Source organism: Macrobrachium rosenbergii, chromosome 51, assembly GCF_040412425.1.
Source record: "Macrobrachium rosenbergii isolate ZJJX-2024 chromosome 51, ASM4041242v1, whole genome shotgun sequence".
Lineage (NCBI taxonomy): Eukaryota > Metazoa > Arthropoda > Malacostraca > Decapoda > Palaemonidae > Macrobrachium > Macrobrachium rosenbergii.
This window is the reverse complement of record NC_089791.1, coordinates 39,109,353-39,129,882: the sequence shown is the minus strand read 5'-3', so window position 1 is coordinate 39,129,882 and position 20,530 is coordinate 39,109,353. Positions and strand designations below refer to the sequence as shown.

At 37.5% G+C, this 20,530-nt stretch overlaps 1 protein-coding gene across 2 annotated transcripts in view; it reads right to left on the bottom strand.

The window, feature by feature from the left end:
* Positions 1-20,530, bottom strand: part of LOC136833329 (uncharacterized) — a 278,488-nt gene that overhangs the window by 17,918 nt on the left and 240,040 nt on the right. Inside the window, exon 1 of one of the 2 annotated variants that reach the window (XM_067095328.1) lies at positions 357-587. The exons of the other annotated variant lie outside the window; for it this stretch is intronic. The gene's annotated coding sequence lies outside the window, so the exon portion shown is untranslated. Of the gene's footprint in view, positions 1-356; positions 588-20,530 lie in introns of those variants that run through there. 2 annotated transcript variants of the gene reach the window in all.

Sequence of the window (20,530 nt, the reverse complement as noted above, 5' to 3'; positions counted from 1 at the left end):
AATAATAATAATAATAATAATAATAATAATAATAATCAAAGCGATTAAGTATTGAGAAAATTATGTGGGAAGAAAACTTTTTACAAACAATGACAATCAACCTGAATGAATACCATTTAGGGAAAAAATAAATAATTCACACCGTAGGCATAATTCCGACGCTTCTTGCTGGTCATTTTCTTTAAATACTATCATGAACCTCATGAATATTGACTTTACTAAATAAGGAGCACTTTGATGACAGCCATACATAACAACGAGAGAGAGAGAGAGAGAGAGAGAGAGAGAGAGACTCTGTAACTCGACTCTTCCTAAGTCGTTCAGAAAAACAAAAACATGCGTAACATTTAACATACCTCAAAGAGTAGAATGCGACACACATTTATTGCAAGACCAACATATTAAGTGTAGTCAAGAATAAGAGCAACATCCAGCAGAGACTACAGTCATCACTGACAGTCTGACCAGGCTGCAATAATATACACCAACGTCTGTATTCCACAACGGTAGTCTGTGGGGCACTGACTGGGCTCCACAGACAAGACCGTCTTGTCCGCGCACTCTCCACCCTCGAATCCAGGTCATTTATTCCATGACAACTCCCTCCCCAACGGGTCTTTTTTTTTCTTTTCTTTTTCTGTTTTTTTTTTTATTTTTTTATTCTTTGCTCTGGATCGTACCTCTAACTGTTTTCCTTCTTCTGCTTCGTTATTTGTTTACATTTGGTGGGAGCATCGTCATTGGCGTAGCTGGCATTCCATCAATGGGGGTTCCTAGGAGGGGCCAAGGTTTTTTTTGGGGTGCCAAAGAAAATTATACAAAACTAATGTACTAATAATGTAATTAGTAACATATACTATTCTCGAATGTATATATCCATGTGAATGAAGGAAAATAATAGTATTAATAATTAACAAATCTGTATTTGAAATTATTGAGTTCAATTTTCAATTAATTTTCAACTCTTTCTTTATGCAAATGTATCACATACTGTAATGTAAATTTCCTTACAACTTTATATTCAACACTAGCCTAATTTCTATTATCAAGGTTTAATTTTCAACTATAGCATAGTATTCTTGTCAGGTAAATATACGTATCAAAACAGTGCATATCATCAATAACACAAAAGACGTGTGACCCTCCAAAATCTCTTCAAAATTTCAACCTATCCCACTCCCTCTTCTTCATCTTCTCTCCCTGGAAACTAACTCTAAGCACCAGTAGCAAATTGCATTGCACTTATTCAAAACTGTAACTATAGTGTCAGTCACCTCATACATACATTCATAACATTAAGTTGGATCAAAATATCATGAAAAAATGTCATTTGTGCTAAAACCTATAACTATAACTGCTTTTGACCACAAAAGGGTTAAAGTTTAACTATAAAGGGAATTTCAACTGGGGGCCAGTCAAACATTCGACTGGGGGGGCCTGCCATGACCCCCATAGAGACGCCACTGAGCATCGTTAAGACTTCCACTAGCAACGCACATTTGGTTAATGAGTTTACTATATAATATATGTATGTGTGTGTGTGTGCATGTTTTGGAAAATAATAAAACAAATTTTCTGTATATATTTCAGCAGCGAAACTCACTGGAAACTTTCGAAAGAAACTATTGCTTACTAGACGATAGAGGAGATACAAATGTCTACTGAGTATTCTCTACACGCAAAAATATAAGCACGTATATATACAAGTGCAAAGTAATATGGGTTTATACGCATGCTCAAGGTTAAGAGATCAACTTTTCAACCCTATATTTAGAGGCTCCATCTTTCAGTCAGACCACTGCAACAGTCAGCTCGTGAACATACTGTACCTGGTTACTTCACAGCTATTATGTATATTTTCCCAGAGTCATAACAGGAGACTTTGAATCAGTATACACGTCTTGAAAACAACTAGTAATATGCTTAGTTTGTCTTGGTCACGCATTTTACTCTGAATCAATAGTGTTTATTAGATCAACAGTCAAGAGAAAACATGGGAGGGAGATTTCGACGGAAAGGGACAGCACATCATCAGCCGCCCCCCCCACCAAAAAAAAGGAAAGAAAAAACTCTTTAATAAGGTTATTTATGAGATCAGATATTGAGAGTGTAAGGTAAAAAAAAATCCTGATGATCTTTTCTCTATATACGATTTTGAAGTGAGGTGAGGAAAGAAACAGCGCTATACATATAATGCATACATACGTACCTACAAATACCAATGTATATGCATATATATATAAGCATTATATATACATAATGTCTCCAATATATGTAGATAGTAGTGGCATCAGAATATATTTCTACACTGCAGAGTATTTAGTTGGATAATGCTAGCAGTTGATAACGAAAGTTTACTAACTACATTATATATATATATATATATATATATATATATATATATATATATATATATACCACTAGACAATTCATTTTATTACTTAATTTCTTCTATACAGCTGAGTACGCAGTGTATTAATGTCATATATATATATATATATATATATATATATATATATATATATATATATATATATATATATATATATATATATATATATATATATATATATATAAATATAAACACTGACATTTCATTTTAGCGACGCCTTTGAATTCCTTCTGAACATTTTTGACAATAACGTTATACTCCTATAACGAAGGATTAGTAAAAAGTGCCTCTGTACATTTATGTGCATGGGCTACTGTACACCAGTTCACTAACTTCATTTGAAACTTCACCGATCATAACGATGTCAACGGTTACTACAAGCTTCTATTCATATGTTCCTTGGATCAATAATGACGCTGGGTAATATATCCTCCTCACACTTCTGAAAACAATCTCCCATGCTCTGAGCATCAATAATTATGTTGATACAAATAATACTTTTTATTATACCATTCACGCAGGCGAATACGGTATCGTTCATCGGGAGTATACTTCTGTGGAGAATGAATTCGCAGACTAAACTGATTATTAAAAAATAAGACCCTTTTCTTGTGTGTAAACTACCATATAAATATCAATGTAATTATGTAAAAACAGCAGTCTTTCACTCAAATGTTTTCTCGTTACTCGTCCGCCTTCATGCAAGTAAAATTATGTTTTTATAAGTTACTTGGCACGACTGGTGAGCAATATGAAAGGACTAGAAACTCCTGCATGTCCGGGTCACAGGTTCGGAAACTTGTTTTACTCGATCAGTGGTATTTCTTTTATATGCGATCGTATGCTAGTTCTTAACCATTTGCCAGATTCTTGTATTCATGAGGTGAAACGGCACAAGAAAATGTCTAACTAAAATGAGAGGCGCAGGCTATGCACAGATTTCTTGTTCTCTTAAATAACCACAAAAAGACTGAAAATCGAGGGGGGATGTACGGTACCTGAGTCTACTATTATTTTCTCCACAACTAAATTTCATCATAAATTCCGTGGGGTCAAACATCCGACAAGAACATGTTTCTGAAAACCAAATAACATCTTTTGAAAAATGAAAAGCCAGAGCTTAAGACTGAAAATGAACTTTCAAAGGAAAGCGCCGTAGATTAGAAGTATTTAGAAGTACACTAGGGGCTAGCGAAGAATTTACAACTTTTATTTTATGAAAACGGGATGGCAATATGCTTGAAGATGGAAGTATTTTTTTTTTTAAAGAAGCCATAACATATTCGAGCCACCAAGTGAAAAAAATAAAGATGGTGACAAATATGAATACTCCTACTATGTAGTAACGTAGGCTACTGATGATATTTATCACGTCATGTTTTCTTAAACAGATACTATATCTAAAACACGGCCTGAGTTCTGTACTCAGAAAACAAATGGTAAGGATAAGAGCTGCCTTTGAGAAGCCATATGAAATTCAACAAGAATTCATACACATTTTTAATTCCTAGCAGTTTTTGTATTAAGGAGGAAGTGAAAAATGAAGTAGGCAGATCCTGTGAGTATTATGCTCTCCGTTAAATCTAAAGTTCCAGGCAAAGAGCAACATATTTCCACTCTGAAAGGAAAATTGTATAGATTCTGATATAGTGGCAGGCAATGCAAGTGGCGCCATTACTGGCAGTATGAAGAGATTTTTAGCTTACAAGGTTTTTCATCCTACAAGTTCCTTGTACTGCGTGCGGCAAAATCTAGGGGCACCACAATTCATATCGAGAGGAAAGCTTGCAAATCTTTTTACCTTAGTGATTTGCCATCGTGTCTGAAATCTATGGTCTTTCTGTCTTTGGAGTAATATGCCTGTTCATAAAAGACGAAGCAGAATGTCAATTCTCAAGTTTTGTTTCTCAAATGACTGTAAAATGAGTCCTACTATCAGCACAGCCAAAATGGCCCTAGGATGCAACCTTCTCTCATAGATATTTGGTTCTTAAAACACTCTTGTTCTCAAATTATCTATCAAGAGTGACAACGAACGTGTTGCAATTTCCTACTTTCAATCGCGAGATTACATTCGCTAAGTTTACCTTTAAAAGAGAAAACGAGACATTCAATCGTTTTCTATGGAAGATACTGTATCGCATAGAAAATCATGCACATAGTAAACTTCACTAACATACCCGTTCGCAATTATTGTCATAAATGGTACTCGAGGATAATGATATGTTATATTTAGCGCACATTATTTTACTGATCCATTCAGTGAGCTTGTGATATTTCAGCATGTAGAGGCTTCAGTACTTATGTGGTGGCCTCATTTTATCACTCATTTTACTGCCATTTGAGAAAAAATAACTTGAAAACTTGACTAACTTCCTACTTCGAATTTTATATACATACTATTAACAAATCAAAAAGTTGTAAATTTTTACCTTAATACCACAACCACTCACAAGAACACCATGTTAGCCCCTGCCCATGGGAATTGTGTTAAAACATAACCCGAAGAGGGTAAATATTTCGGTAATAGTGAATTTGCAGGAGATTTTAGTACGATTTTCGTGTTAAGCATATTAAGGGGACTTTACAGCAAAGTATACAAACTCCACTACTTATCATAATATCATATCATACGTTAACCCTTACGTACGATATTATGTACGTGAAGTATACTGAACCCCAACCAACGATAATTATTTGACTGCCTCTTCGAGAAAGTTCTCTGTGCTCCCCTTGACTCCAATCTTAGTTTCACAATAATTCCATGCAGTATTATTAAAAAAAAATCAAGGTATAACCCCCATTCATAAGGGAAATATGAAATCAAGCAACTGACTCGGACCCGCATATAATTTAAGTAATTCAACCTACGTGAAAGTGGTTACAATCCTCAGCTATTCATGCAAAACAGTTACCACAATAAACTAGCCAAGTTCAAATTACTGCGATGCAATAAGAACCAACTGAAGTATCAGAATTGATGGGTCAACAAGAGGCAGAGTATTTATACTACCTGAAAGAAATTCTAATAATAATCTGGATATTACACTACACGAAATAACTAACTGTCATCTTGGTGGACGAAATAAAAGCTCTCCAACATTGGATGCCCTATACAGTATATCTACCACTCTTCCTCTACTAGCTCATGAAAGGAAACTGTTAAGCAATCTTAAGGATAAAAGAGAGGTTCTTCATCAGGGTTTTACAGCTAAAAATTCTTTATCTGGCGTTCCTCTGCTTGATACCTGTCATCCTGAACCACTTGTCATTAAACCTGCTTTCCGGTCTTCTTCTTCTTCTTTCTTTTAACGTGCTTTTTTCCCATTTTTGTATGGGGTAAGCACGATGCCTTCTTTTGAAGGACTTTTGATTTGGCTTTGGGGTAGACCGTAGTCTCGATCGGCTGCCCTGCCTGACATCGCTTAGACCCCGGTAGCGTATGTTATGGCCTAAAATCACAGATGGACTAGTCAACTAGTGTAGAGAAGGGTTCTAGTGTTCTTTTTTTGTGAACTTGTGCCTCTCGCGTCTGTGTTCCACAGGTAATTGTTTTAGGACTTTCTTTGTTTTTGTGTTTGGCTTCTGGTCAAGAAAACGATATATTATGTGCAGTACGTGGCGTTCTTGTTGGAAGATGAAAATGAAAAGATCATTTGTTCCAATCCTAAACGGGTATCTCGAGTTGGTCAGGAAGTGATGTAGTCTGTGGGGTTTCAAGCTGAACTCAAACAAAACTCAGATTGTATTGATTAGCCGATCTTTCTTCATGCACCCACTTCACAACTCGTTTCCAATAGGTAACCCTGCTAGGCGATTCTTAATATCCGAGGATAATTGGTGTTGCCTTCGATTATAAACTTTCATTTTTCATTGCATTAACTAAATACGGATCAAGTTTCCAAACGTGACTCGCAACATTAAAACAAATCGATACTTTCAGAACATCTTCAATCCTCTCTCACATGAATCATCATCACCTTTTCATTTCTCATATTCTTCGTTTTTCTTCTCGCCTATTCAGTGGATATTTCCTTTATCCTGCATTTAAATGACAAAGAGTCTCCGTATGCATTCCCTATTGGAATCAATGTATATATATTTACGAAATCTATTTAGCCAGATACGTTAATTCTTTTCAATTTCAGCTTCAGTTGTCTTCAAGGAGGGACCCAGTTGTTTTTGGCAAATTTTATGAAGAAACGTGCATATTAAAAAAAGTCGTGAACACAGCGAAGATGCTGACGATTTTGATAATAACGACAAGATGGGTAAGAATAAAAAGGAATGAGAGAAAACGCAAATAAACGGTAAATAAGAATGAATAAACAAATCCAACCAATTTATTCTTCCCACTGGAATTTATGTAATAATAAGCGAGGAAAGCTAAGAGTAAACGGAAGATCTGCATTAAAGTCTTTCTTTTTATTGGTTTATTATGCATTTCTGCCATGCAATTATCGGGAGATTAAGAAAGGTATCGTGATTCTAATGGAACGCAGTCACGAACATGTACCTGATTATATGCATGAGATTCGATAATTAGTAATGCAGTTGCCTGTGCGGTAAAAGCAGCCAGGTCAAACTTTTATTTTTTTGCAAGTCAAGAGAAAAAGTGATAAAATCCTTTATAGCATAACCTTTGACGCCTTGAGGCTAAACTTCGCCAAAAACTGATCGTATCTGTATTTTCTCTTTGAATCGGGGATTACTGTTTTCTCAAATACAGGAGAAAATAAAGCTTTCCTTAAAATAATAATATATATTAAAGCAACTCATTATACTACAGCTTTCCTAAAAATGCTAATACATAAAAGCAACTTATTATGCTATCGACTTACTTGATAGTTACAAATGATCAATGTTATTTAAGGAAAAACTTTTTGCTTATTACATTTTCTAAGTAAGTGAGAAAATCATCCTATCACGTCAACACACGCGACATGAAACATCGAAGGAACAATGTGAAACATTTTCAGGTAAGAGTTGATAAAATGCTATTTTAAAATACAGCATTATCAATGAATATGAATCAAACGAATTCGCAGAGCATAAAAATTAATAAAAGAATGAATGACAAGTTTTTGATGTTTCTTAAGTTTTTCAAAAATTCAGGGGCAGTTGTGAATAAGCGTTCTGTTTGTTTTAAAGGGCTTTATTGGCCAATGTTCTCGCTACATTCTCAGCAGCTGAAGTGAGTCGGGCGATGCTGATCTCGAGTAGTGACAAATGAGAGGAGGAAAATAAGCTCATCTCGAGTAGTGACAAATGAGAGGAGGAAAATGAGCTGATCTCGAGTAGTGACAAATGAGAGGAGGAAAATGAGCTGATCTCGAGTAGTGGCAAATGAGAGGAGGAAAATGAGCTGATCTCGAGTAGTGACAAATGAGAGGAGGAAAATGAGCTGATCTCGAGTAGTGACAAAATGAGAGGGGGAAATGAGCTGATCTCGAGTAGTGACAAATGAGAGGAGGAAATGAGCTGATCTCGAGTAGTGACAAATGAGAGGGGGAAAATGAGCTGATCTCGAGTAGTGACAAATGAGAGGAGGAAAATGAGCTGATCTCGAGTAGAAAGACAAAATGAGAGGGGGAAATGAGCTGATCTCGAGTAGTGACAAATGAGAGGAGGAAAATGAGCTGATATCGAGTAGTGACAATTAAGAGGAGGAAAATGAGCAGATCTCGATTAGTGATAAATAAGAAGAGGAAAACGAGCTGATCTCGAGTAGTGACAAATAAGAGGAGGAAAATGAGCTGATCTCGAGTAGTGACAATTAAGAGGAGGAAAATGAGCTTAACTCGAGTAGTGACAATTAAGAGGAGGAAAATGAGCTGATCTCGAGTAGTGACAATTAAGAGGAGAAAAATGAGCTTATCTCGAGTAGTGACAATTAAGAGTAGGAAAATGAGCTTATCTCGAGTAGTGACAATTAAGAGGAGGAAAATGAGCAGATCTCGAGTAGTGATAAATAAGAGGAGGAAAATGAGCTGATCTCGAGTAGTGACAATTAAGAGGAGGAAAATGAGCAGATCTCGAGTAGTGACAAATAAGAGGAGGAAAATGAGCTGATCTCGAATAGTGACAAATAAGAGGAGCAAAATGAGCTGATCTCGAGAAGTGACAAATAAGAGGAGGAAAATGAGCTGATCTCGACTAGTGACAAATAAGAGGAGGAAAATGTGCTGATCTGGAGTAGTGACAAATAAGAGGAGGAAAATGAGCTGATCTGGAGTAGTGACAAATAAGAGGAGGAAAATGAGCTGATCTCAAGTAGTGACAGTTAAGAGAAGGAAAATGAGCAGATCTCAAGTAGTGATAAACAAGAGGAGGAAAATGAGCTGGTCTCGAGTAGTGACAATTAAGAGGAGGAAAATGAGCTGATCTCGAGTAGTGACAATCAAGAGGAGGAAAATGAGCTGATCTCGAATAGTTACAAATAAGAGGAGGAAAATGAGCTGATCTCGAGTAGTGACAAATAAGAGGAGGTAAATTAGACCGAAACTAGAACACAGACCTGGAACGATGAACGTCGGAAAAATCATATTCCCTAATTTGAAATAAGTGACGCTGAAAAGCTTTGAACAAAGTACCTGACTATAAACTAACGGTAATGCAACTTACAAAAATAATTCCTAAAGAGAATTTCTTCTGCATTTCTGACGACCAACCACCCATTCCGCGAAAGCAACTGTCAGTCATTAGCAAAAGCAGAAGAAGAATGACCAGCAACGAATGACTGTCACAGACGAATGATCAATGGATCGTCATTCACCGCTGGTTATCGAATACTTTCGTCTCGGACCCACAAAGGACGATTCCTCTTGTGGTTGGCAGGGATAAAAAAAAGCGACAAAGGGAAGTAGCTGAGCGCATACAGAGCGGCGATATCGATTAATTGTGCGAAAGAGGCATACTAAGGGTGAAACTGAATTTGCGGCGAGTGAAAGTGCCTAAGTCCCAATTTCACCAACTGAAGACAACGAGCGCTGAAGTATTGGAAGAAGAATGAGTGCGTTGCTCGACTATGGAAAGCAAGACAAGAAACAACTGATGAGTAAAATCTGTAAGAAGGATGTGCTAAACCAAAATGAAATAAAATTCTGGTTTTACAGATCATATCGGGATTTGGTTTTAAAATCATCAATTATTTATCAACAAATGACTCACTCATTTTTTGCTTACCAAACAGTTATCTTATATTATATGCGAACAAAGCAATACAGCAATTTAGTCACATATTAACAGAAGGGGAAAAATAAGTAAGAAACCTAGAAAGGACGGCAAAAGATGTCCTCACTTTGATTTATGTAATCAACTGTCGTGACGACTATGCTGTCCTAAAATGGAAAACTGCAGTATCTGCAAAATTTTCGAAACTGAGATATGCCACCTACTGGGCTCGTGAAACAGTAATACACAAGTTTATGCAGTTTCAGAATGATTCTTCAATGCTTTATTTAGGGGGTCCCATTTGCAGTATCTGCAAAATCAGCAGTACGGCAAAGGAAAACCTGCAGTATCTACCATTTTTCTCAGTTTTGTATCTTTGCAGATACTGCAGTCTTCCATTTTTGGGCAGTATGGTCATCGACGCCGAAGTTGCCTACAGCATTTCAAGAAGAGCCATGGCAAAGGAAGCCCCCGCAGAAAAAGCAACAGTTGCTCTGAAGGACAGATGCCATATTTGCATTCGGCCTCAACTCCGATTTCGCAGCCCACTCCTCTTCACTGTTATCTGTATAGCTTTGGGGGACCAGAGACGGATGAGAAGAGACACAAGGCACAGAGGCTTCATTCATTTCGGTGGCAATTCCTGAAACGCTCTGGTTTGAGCTCTCTCTCTTTCATGGCTATCTGTTCTTCCTGCTTACGTTTAAAGTTGCAAAATAGAACGCTTTGATGACAAATCTGTGGCATAAAATCTGTTGGTTTAAAAATAATGCCGGCATCCTTTCTTCAATTGTGTGACTCAGCAACTCTAAACTTTGTTACACTGATTGCCTTCGAAGGCAAGGTTTTTGGAATGAAGGAAAACTTGCGAGGGGGAAAGAAATTTAGCTTACGGATAAATAAACGTACATTTTCGTATTAAACAGTTAAAGGACTGCCCGTCTTTTCCCGTCTCACAATAAATGTAAGAGAGCACGAATCACCTATTGCTCAGCCACTTGAAAAGAGAGAGACTGTCTACGACATACTAATGACAATACTGAAAGTATGAAAAGACACAACAGACCAACTTCAGTGAGGAGAAAAATGGCTTCACGTAAATGCAAGAGCAGGCTGTTGACCGTGGAGTCGTTGAGACCAGGTCTTGCCAAAAACCTAACCCCTCTCTCCGTACACATTAGCGATATTTTGACAGAAATAGATAAGGCCAATATGCAGCTGGAGCGTCCGAGGTACACAAATATTTATAGCATCAAATTATAATACATAACATTTCAGAAAAATTTTTTTAGAAGGCCTTAGTAATGACATCTGAATGACTGATTTTGTCCGTATCATGAGGAATCACTTCACATGAAAAATTCTTGATAAATGAACCGAAACCTGCTACTCGTAAATCACACGTTCGATGTGCTTTCTTGCTTTTTTTTATTATTTAAATGTATAGTTCATCTTTACTATGCGACTCGTCGTGAGGAGGAGCCTACATGAACATTTATGTCTGTGCCAGGATAAAGGTTGGTGCATGGCTGCGCAAGTTATATTTGGAAAACAATCTTAGCGCGTAAAAAAATGCATTAAAAAAGTTCCAAACCTTCTCTCTCTCTCTCTCTCTCTCTCTCTTGGTTTGAGCTTTTTGGCACAGGCAAGTGAGGGACGCTGTTTTAAAAATTTGCTTTTTATTTTCGGAAAAACCCAAAGATAGAACCCACACAAGGGGATGTAGTGTTCGATCTCGTGCAGCAAAGAATAATTGTGCACGCGATGGGAGGATCTATATCAGTTGCCTCTTTCTGGGATTCCACAAGTTCTTCAAAAGGTTATATTACGCAAAGGGCATGGGACCTGGCCCCCACCACCCTTGGTGCCCCTGGGGTTGCGGACTGCTATGGGGAGCGGGAGTTATATCTCCTCATTGCCTACGGAACTAATGCATCAATCAGAAATAAGTAAAAATGATAGCGGTATTCTTTTGAACCATGAGGTCAAGAGGTCATGAAGGTTGGAGACCAGGGATTTCGCCTATAATGACTCTTGGCTGAAGGGTTATTATTGTTGGCGCACAAAATAAGCCTTAGAGCATAATTCCCTTCAGAGATAACGTGAGAAGGGAAAAAAGTTTCACTGATTTTGCATCGAAGCGATCGATAATATTATCCTTCAACTTCTGTATCGTCTCCGTTTTTCCAATGTTTTTACGCGTGAAGCTTGAAAAGAAAAAAAAAAAGAAAAGAAAAAAATAAATGGTAAAATCAACGTTTATAATTAACCTAAAAGCCTGAAACGCAACATAATGGATTGTTAACCAGCTTAACTAGGGTTAACAAATGCACCTTTCCCATGCCTCATTACTGAATGACAGCTCGATGAGGGTAAATTTGTAACGTCAAGTTTAACGTTTAGTAAGGCCCACTCAGCTAAGGAAAAAAAAGGGGGAGAATTTCACTTGAATTACTAGTTGTAATGTCATCAAGATTTCTGCTCCCTGCAAGGTTACAGAATGCATAAAAACTATGCCAATCAGACTGGTTGCGCAGTTACGAGAATCGAAAACAAAAATACGAAGCATTTCTTCTGGTAACTGAAGGTATAATGGCCAGAAGTCGTTAGAAATACTGTAGTGGGGATGAATTTCGCAATATATGGTTCGATAATGAAAATAATGGGCATTTCTCTGTTGGCGTTGAGCAAAATATCTTCGCAGTCTTCCAAAAATTTGACTTTGGCAGCACAGAAACTTTGCAAGCCTTTGCAATACCTTGTTAGACAAATTCCATTGGAGATCCTTATAGCTCCGGCATATACTTCCTGGCATTCTTATCAGAAACACCTATAAGCACATTGCCTTTATTTCACGATACATCAAAGAAAATGCAGCTGTACTTTCAAAGTGGCACGGGTATGGACGCAGTCACGTATCTCAACGCAACTCGTGGAGCAATTAACGAATTAAGACTTAGCCAAGAAAATTCATTTTCTGATATAACGAAAATCAATTAAATAAGAGATATCAGTAAGGTTAAGAGTGCACGCAGTATGCCACAATGCTGCTGTGGTATATCAAGGCATTTCAATGAGATCATTTTTATGCATTTCTGAAATGCAAGGGTTCAGATGGACGGGCAAAGTACAGTACTGCCCTTTTCTAGCCCAGGCCCATAGAAAACGAGAAAGAGGAAAAGAGAGACGATGTAAGAGTCGAAAAAGTAAAAACAAGAGAAGAGTATCGTACATAACTTTAGTTAGACATTGCTTTTAACCTGAAATTATCGATGTTTTAACAACATGATTTTTTTTATACACGATAAATAATATTCTTCTCGTAAATTAAAATAAAAAAAAGGTGTCGTAAAATCTAAAACGACTTTAATACAGGAAATCGGAGGACGAAATCGTCATGTCTCCTTTTTTCAAAAATAACGCGGAAACTCGTCCCAAGGAATTTGAGAAGCTGCCCGGACAAAAGGCAGCAATAAGTCGATATTTCGCGTTCCTGCCTTCCTGGGAAGGTTGTTAGAATGGTGGTCGTCTGGAAGTTCTTCAGAGAAGTTTTTCTTCCTGCACCGTGAAAGGAAAACGTGTAGGTATTATAAACGGCAAGAATGGCTTATAACAAACAAGTGAAAAGGACACGTGTGGATACACGTAAATGTAAGTATCATTTTGAATTTCTACATTGGTAATAATTTGCCACTGTATATAAATTATATATTATATATATTTCACATATACGTATATATATATATATATATATATATATATATATATTTATATATATATATATATATATATATATATTTTTATATATATATAAAATATATGTATGTGTGTATAAATATAGATATGTGTGTGAATTAACGTGTGTGAAAAGAAACGACCAGCATGTAATCCTACTGATATATATTTTCACATCCTACTGAGTGAATAAAAAACTATAAACTAGACGAGAAAACTAAAAATCTGAAAACAAAGGCAAGCAACGACAAAGTCGAGCTTCACAGGTCAACAGTTCGGACAGAAATCTGCTACATAAAACCCAATCATACTAACTACCTTCGAAGTGATTAAACTGAGTGCCTTTGAGAAACTATCGAGGGGAGGCGGGACTGAGAGAGAGTGAGAACGGGAGAGGGACAGAGTTTCTCTATCTATCTATTCTCCTGGCCCTGACAACCCTCTTCCACTCCACCCCTGACCCCTTCCAGAGTCCTCGTCTCGGCAATCACTAAAATGTCTTTTTCAAAGATTAGAGTGAGAACATCCCAAACTGTTTCACTTTTCTCTCTGTCCGGACCTGGAACGGGAGTTAAGCTAATGAAAGATTGGCTCGGCTGCATTGCTTTATTTTTTTTTTTCATTCTTTATTTTCGATATTTCCCTTTTCTCTACCGCTGATATTTTAGATTATTTTCCTGATGCTTCAGTAATCGCGGCTTCGAAATCCGTCCTGAAGGAAAATGTACGAGAAAAAATTGGTTTATATTCGGTCTTATTCGTTTTTATATAAGCAAAGCGCCTTTGAAATGACTAATCTTCCTCCATTTGCTCGGGATTCTAACATATTTCACACTGTTAGGAAGAGAAAACTCCAAAGACGGTAGAGGCGGCAAAAGAAAAAGAAGACGAAGAAGAAGAAAAAAGCAAATATGGGGCATTGGAGTGATTATCTTATAATTCTGCTATGTCAACTTGATTTTTAGTTTCTGAAAAGAAAACTACTGTGCCGGCTTTCCCTGTCCGTCCGCACTTTTTTCTGTCCGCACTTTCTCTGTCTGCCCTCAGATCTTAAAAACTACTGAGGCTATAGGGCTGCAAACTGCTATGTTGATCATCCACCTCCAATCACCAAACATACCAAATTGCAGCCCTCTAGCCTCAGTAGTTTTTATTTTAAGGTTAAAGTTAGCCATACTCGTGTGTCTGGCAACGATGTATGCTAAGCCACCACCGGGCCGTGGTTAAAGTTTCATGGGCCGCAGCTCGTACATCATTATACCGAGACCACCGAAAGATGGGTCTATTTTCGGTGGCTTTGATTATACACTGTACAGAAAACTCGATTGTGCCGAAGAAACTTCGGCGCATTTTTGACTTGTTACAACTGCCACTAACCTCAACAATATCACGTGATAATAACAGGAATATTTCTGTAACTTGACGTTTAGATAGCATAGTCTGCCAACGGTAAAGGATTTAATTATTTGATGTTTCCTAGCCAGTCTAACAATTAAGACTACTAAATGTCCAAGGGTCACATAAATCCGTTTAAGTGGTCGGTTTATCCATAACTACTGACAGACGTCTATTAACAGCGCTGTGTCCCCTCTAGTATAATTCATTAAGTAATAAAACGCAGTTACAGCCCGACCATCTCAAGATATCTTTTTTCTCAGTCTTCACTGATAATTCACCTAGTATTCTACAAACTCCTTTCATAAGACTTGTCTGGCTATCACCAGTGAGTGCCGAGTTAATTGTTGTTCAGAAGATGAGTTTTATTGACACATTTGTGGCAAGACAGTCTACTTAATTTAAAATGTAGTCACTGACTGCTCAGATTAATAAAACCTTGTCAACTGACATGAATCCTCCTCTTTCTCTCTCTCTCCTTGCAACCTAACCCTGAAGTGTCGTCTTCTGTGAATTTTTTTTAAACCATATGGTTTCAGCCAGAAAATGACGATAAAATCTTAGATTACCGCAGATTATTTCACTCCATAGTTTCTGTAGAGTAGGAAGATGGCGCACTGGTTCCCAGGGTATTGCGGATGCCTGCCAGCATTATATAGTTGGACACAATTGCGACGCCAGTTTAGGTAACCATAAGTCAATCAGTTGGACATAATTGCGACGCCAGTTTGGGTAACCATAAGTCAATCAGTTGGACATAATTGCGACGCCAGTTTAGGTAACCATAAGTCAATCAGTTGGACATAATTGCGACGCCAGTTTAGGTAAATCATAAGTCAACTGGTTGACACAATTGCGACGCCAGCTTAGGTAACCATAAGTCAATCAGTTGACATAATTAGACGCCAGTTTAGGTAACTATGTCAATCAGTTGGACAATTGCGACGCCAGTTTAGGTAACCATAAGTCAATCAGTTGGACACAATTGCGACGCCAGTTTAGGTAACCATAAGTCAATCAGTTGGACACAATTGCGACGCCAGTTTAGGTAACCATAAGTCAATCAGTTGGACACAATTGCGACGCCAGTTTAGGTAACCATAAGTCAATCAGTTGGACACAATTGCGACGCCAGTTTAGGTAACCATAAGTCACCAGCTGGACACAAATTACGACGCCAGTTTAGTAACCATGAGTCAATCAGTTGACATAATTGCGACGCCAGTTTAGGGTAAACCATAAGTCAATCAGTTGACACAATTGCGACGCCAGTTTAGGTAACCATAAGTCAACTGGTTGACACAATTGCGACACCAATTCAGGAACCATGTCAAGCACTTGGACACAATTGCGACGCCTTTTTAAGTAACCGTAAGTCAATCACTTGGACACAATTGCGACGCCAGTTTAGGTATCCATAGGTCAATCACCTGGACACAATTGCGACGCCAGTTTAGGTAACCATAAGTCAATCAGTTGGACACAATTGCGACACCAGTTCAGGGAACCATAAGTCAAGCACTTGGACACAATTGCGACGCCTTTTTAAGTAACCGTAAGTCAATCACTTGGACACAATTGCGACGCCAGTTTAGGTATCCATAGGTCAATCACCTGGACACAAGTGCGACGCCAGTTTAGGTAACCATAAGTCAATCAGTTGGACACAAGTAAATCACGGTCAATTGGCCGCCATCTCACTGCGGGCAAGTTCTCACTCTCAGTGGATATTGAAGTAGCAAAGAAAACAACCAGAAATGCCTGATTACAGGCACACAAATCGGAGGAGGGAAGGTTTCTGTAAAAAAATCTGTACATTTTTATATGTAAGTCTGGCATTTTTTCTTTTAACTTATTTCTATTCCTTAAGAATGAATGACAGGGCTTTGTGAGCCTCAGTCAAGATATTCTGTCCAAGTTGTTATCAGCCATGGCTCTTCCCAAGTACTTTCCCTTGAATTGTATTTTCTGATAAAGGACAAATACTGCCACTGGGTTGGAGGTTTATTGAAACTGGCATAATTACCAATCATATTTCAAAATGGCTTTATTCGTTACCTATATAATACGCTAAGTCATAATATTCTACAGTTATTTATCAATGACATTTAAATTACAGGCGACGTCGACGTAAAACATTACCATAACGTTGCTGTTAATATGAGCTGGATATACTGTAAGCAGAGGATCTTTTGATCTGGGGGGATTCATTTATGAAAAGATAAATCCTGTGCATTAAATTATGACATCGAATTGGTGCAGTTGGTACACTTACACACATACACATACGCATGTACACATATACATATAATATATATACATAATATATAGTATATATATATATATATATATATATATATATATATATATATATATGTGTATGTGTGTGTGTGTGTGTGTGTGTGCAGAGGAAAAAAGTGAGTTGAGTGCCTATATTGTAAAATCTTCATGTTGTCTTGTACCACTTACGAAATTCATTATCATCAAGTCGTTGGTGTGTCTATAGGCTCTAGTACGTTCAAATTTTGAAAATTCTTCCATAATTAACGAAGTTATGGCGGTTTTTATGAAGCGCCCATTTGTTTACATTGTGACTCGCCCGATGCAGGATGGCGTCAATCTTGTTGGTTGCAGGCCAGTTTCCAAGCTTCAGCGTGTTGCCTTATCCTATTCAACTCTATGTTCTCCAGACTTTGGGCGATGCGGTTAAATGGCTGTTTGAGAGATTTTAATGAATATACTTCTTAAATTATATAATTGCAAAAGGCTGACAATGTTTCTCATTACCTTGGTTAACTTGAGATCATGGCATCTGAAATCTGTGTTACTATTTGTATTAGTAACAAGGATTCCACAATCTAACTATAACAAATGCCCTTTTAAATGAAAGTTTTCTTCTTTGATAATTATTTCACATGCTCTTTGATATAAGTATATAGCTATGTCTCAGTTTTCTTTGCCCGCACTCCTACATTACATTTTGTTTAAATGATTTGCCATTTAAAGGTTTTTGGGTTTGGCCTAGTTTTTACTGATGCTGCAATGAGTGAAGGCTCAGTCCGCAACGAAGTTAACGACAATGTTTGTAGAACTGGCTGCGCTCTTCTTTAGCGTAGAGACATCCTCCGATATCTGTTGGCTGCTGTATCAAGAAGTTAGGAAAGGCCATTTTTTCATGTAAGAAAGAAGGTAATGCATTTTTTACCCGCATCATCGTCGTCGTGAAATCAAGAGGAGTCTTCAAGGAAACTGCATTAATGGTTCTTACCCTCTTGAGCAAACTTGATGGTTATACATATTGTCATCCATGCACCTGGTAAAAATGGCTTGTTAGGCTCCTTACAAAGGTTTTTTTTTTTTGACAATAGTCATATACGTGTTAGCAAATAAGACTCCAAGAGGAAACACCATAGCTAGTTCATTCATCAGGGGGGATGAGTTTCTTAATGTGACCAAAAAGGCACTTCCATTAATGTTCGTGGTACACCATTGTATTTATGAATATCAACAACATACTTATGATTTCTTCCACAGGGACGTCCGTGAAAACTCTCTAGTTTCAATGATGCAAAGTCAAAGTTTGCAGATTTCCTTTTTAGTAAAGCTATAAACAAAGCGCAAATAGCTGCCAGGTAGAAAAGTGTTAAAACGGTTATTGTTAAGTTGTTAAGGTCACGCTGAAGTAGTTTTCTGCACTGGTGGTTCATTCTAGGACGCGGCAGATTTTTCCTGTGTTATTTGTAGCAACGCTTAGGGCGACGGACGGCTTACTGGCATATGAAGATCTCCCTATTTACCCATATAGTTTAAATAATATAGAATTTAGGTCAAAGTCTAAGCACTGGGGCCTACGAGATCATTCGTCACTGAAAGGGAAATTGAGAGTACAAGGTTTTGAAAGGTCTAACAGGAGGAAAACCTCTCAGTTGCACTATGAAACAACTGTTAGTAGAGGGTGGAAAGTAAGATGGAAGAAAAGTGAATATGAACAGAGGTACATTAAAAGGAATGGAAGGGGTTGCAGCCTGGTGCCAAAGGGACGCTGCAAAGAATCTTAAGCAATGCATACAGTGCACCGCGCGATTTATCTGTTATATAAAACATCACATAATTACGTGTAGAAATACTGACGTGCGTGCTGACAACGTCACATCCGCTGGCAATTATATAATATACAAACGCCCACACACACACGTTCCAACCATAAAAATAATCACTTTTAATCTATAGAGTTTGACTAATCATGAGCAAATAATTGAATTAATGAACAAGCGCCCGTTAATTGAATTATCGTCACATATGATCAGTCTGACAATACTGTGTTATCAGGCAGGAATAAACTCGAAACGAAATGAAATGATTCACTGCAGGCTTCCAGAGGATTTATAGGCAGATTTGGCGGATTTTCGGACGTGAAACGTGAATCATGTCATAAAATATGGCAAAATATAAAAAGGTACGATAAAAGTAAAATGAAAAGACAAAAAAATGCCGCCACATGGGCAAGCGAAGTGAAATTCAAGGTGAAATCATCCATAAATCAAATTGGAACACTCCTCCGTCAAGAGTAAAAGGTTGCAACGGCATGAAATGGAATGCGGTAAAAAACAGTGAAACTGATCCTTTATGGGCATAACTAAAAAACGCAAACAAACGCACATTCCACAATGAGGAAGAGGATGGAACAATTTTGTGTATGTACGTGCGTGAGAGAGAGAGAGAGAGAGAGAGAGAGAGAGAGAGTTAGTGGGGATGAAAAAACAAAAACAACACACAAATGCGTTAGATGGCTGATGAAATGTGTATTTAGTTTTGCTTTTCTTTGATTTTTTCTATTTACACTCCTCTTCTCTTTGTTGGTCGGGTAACTTCTTTCGCCCCTACTCTACGCATATACGATCAAAAACGTTAAACTGAGTTAGCAAACTACAAGACACAAGAATACAGACTGCAAGAACCGTAAATGTCAGTCAAAATTATGGAAAATGACGTAACTGAATAAGGCAAACCCTCTGACGATCGCCTACGGAGCCACACTATTACCAAAATAAGTATGATAGAATGAGTATGATAGTTTTCAAGTTGCTTCTTGGTTTCAAGGCTTCAGTAAGCCCTCAGATAAAGACTGGCTCATCACCAAAAACAGATACTATGTAATTCCCGTCGCATGATGCAGCAAGAGCCACTGTACCTGTTATATACCTTAAAATGAGATACGCAAAGAAGTACAGGCATGTGCCTAAAAGCTCTAAAAAAAATAAATAAACGGATGAATGAAACAGACTAATAGATAAATAAAGTCAAAGACTTCCTAACTTTTGAACATATGAATAAATATAAACAGCATTTTAATTATCCTGCATGATAAATAACCGAGGCAATATGCCTAAATGCTCTGAATGCAGTCAGCTGTAACAACAGATTTATTTATCGCTTGGCCATGAATATAACGAACGGCCGTCAATGCTACCGCATTTCAATCCACCTCCCCTCCCCCTCCCCCAAACCTTTAGTCCAGCCAGCGCCAAGTTTCCGCAACAATTATGCAAATGGAGATAAAAACATCACACTCGGTATTGGCATGGAGGGCGAGGGATCGACAGGAAACGCTATCTGAAACAAAAGCTGTCTTTAGTTTTGATAAAAGACAAAAACCAAAATTAAACGTAATAATCGTGAAATGAAAAATGAAAATATAGTGATATTGGTTATGTAAAGTTGCTATTTAGGTACTTCATAAAGTAAATTGCAATAATTATAGGATGAATAACATAAAGATTAAAATATATCCTTTCGGGTTTTATGGGAGGTTTCATTGTGAATACTTTTCCAAAA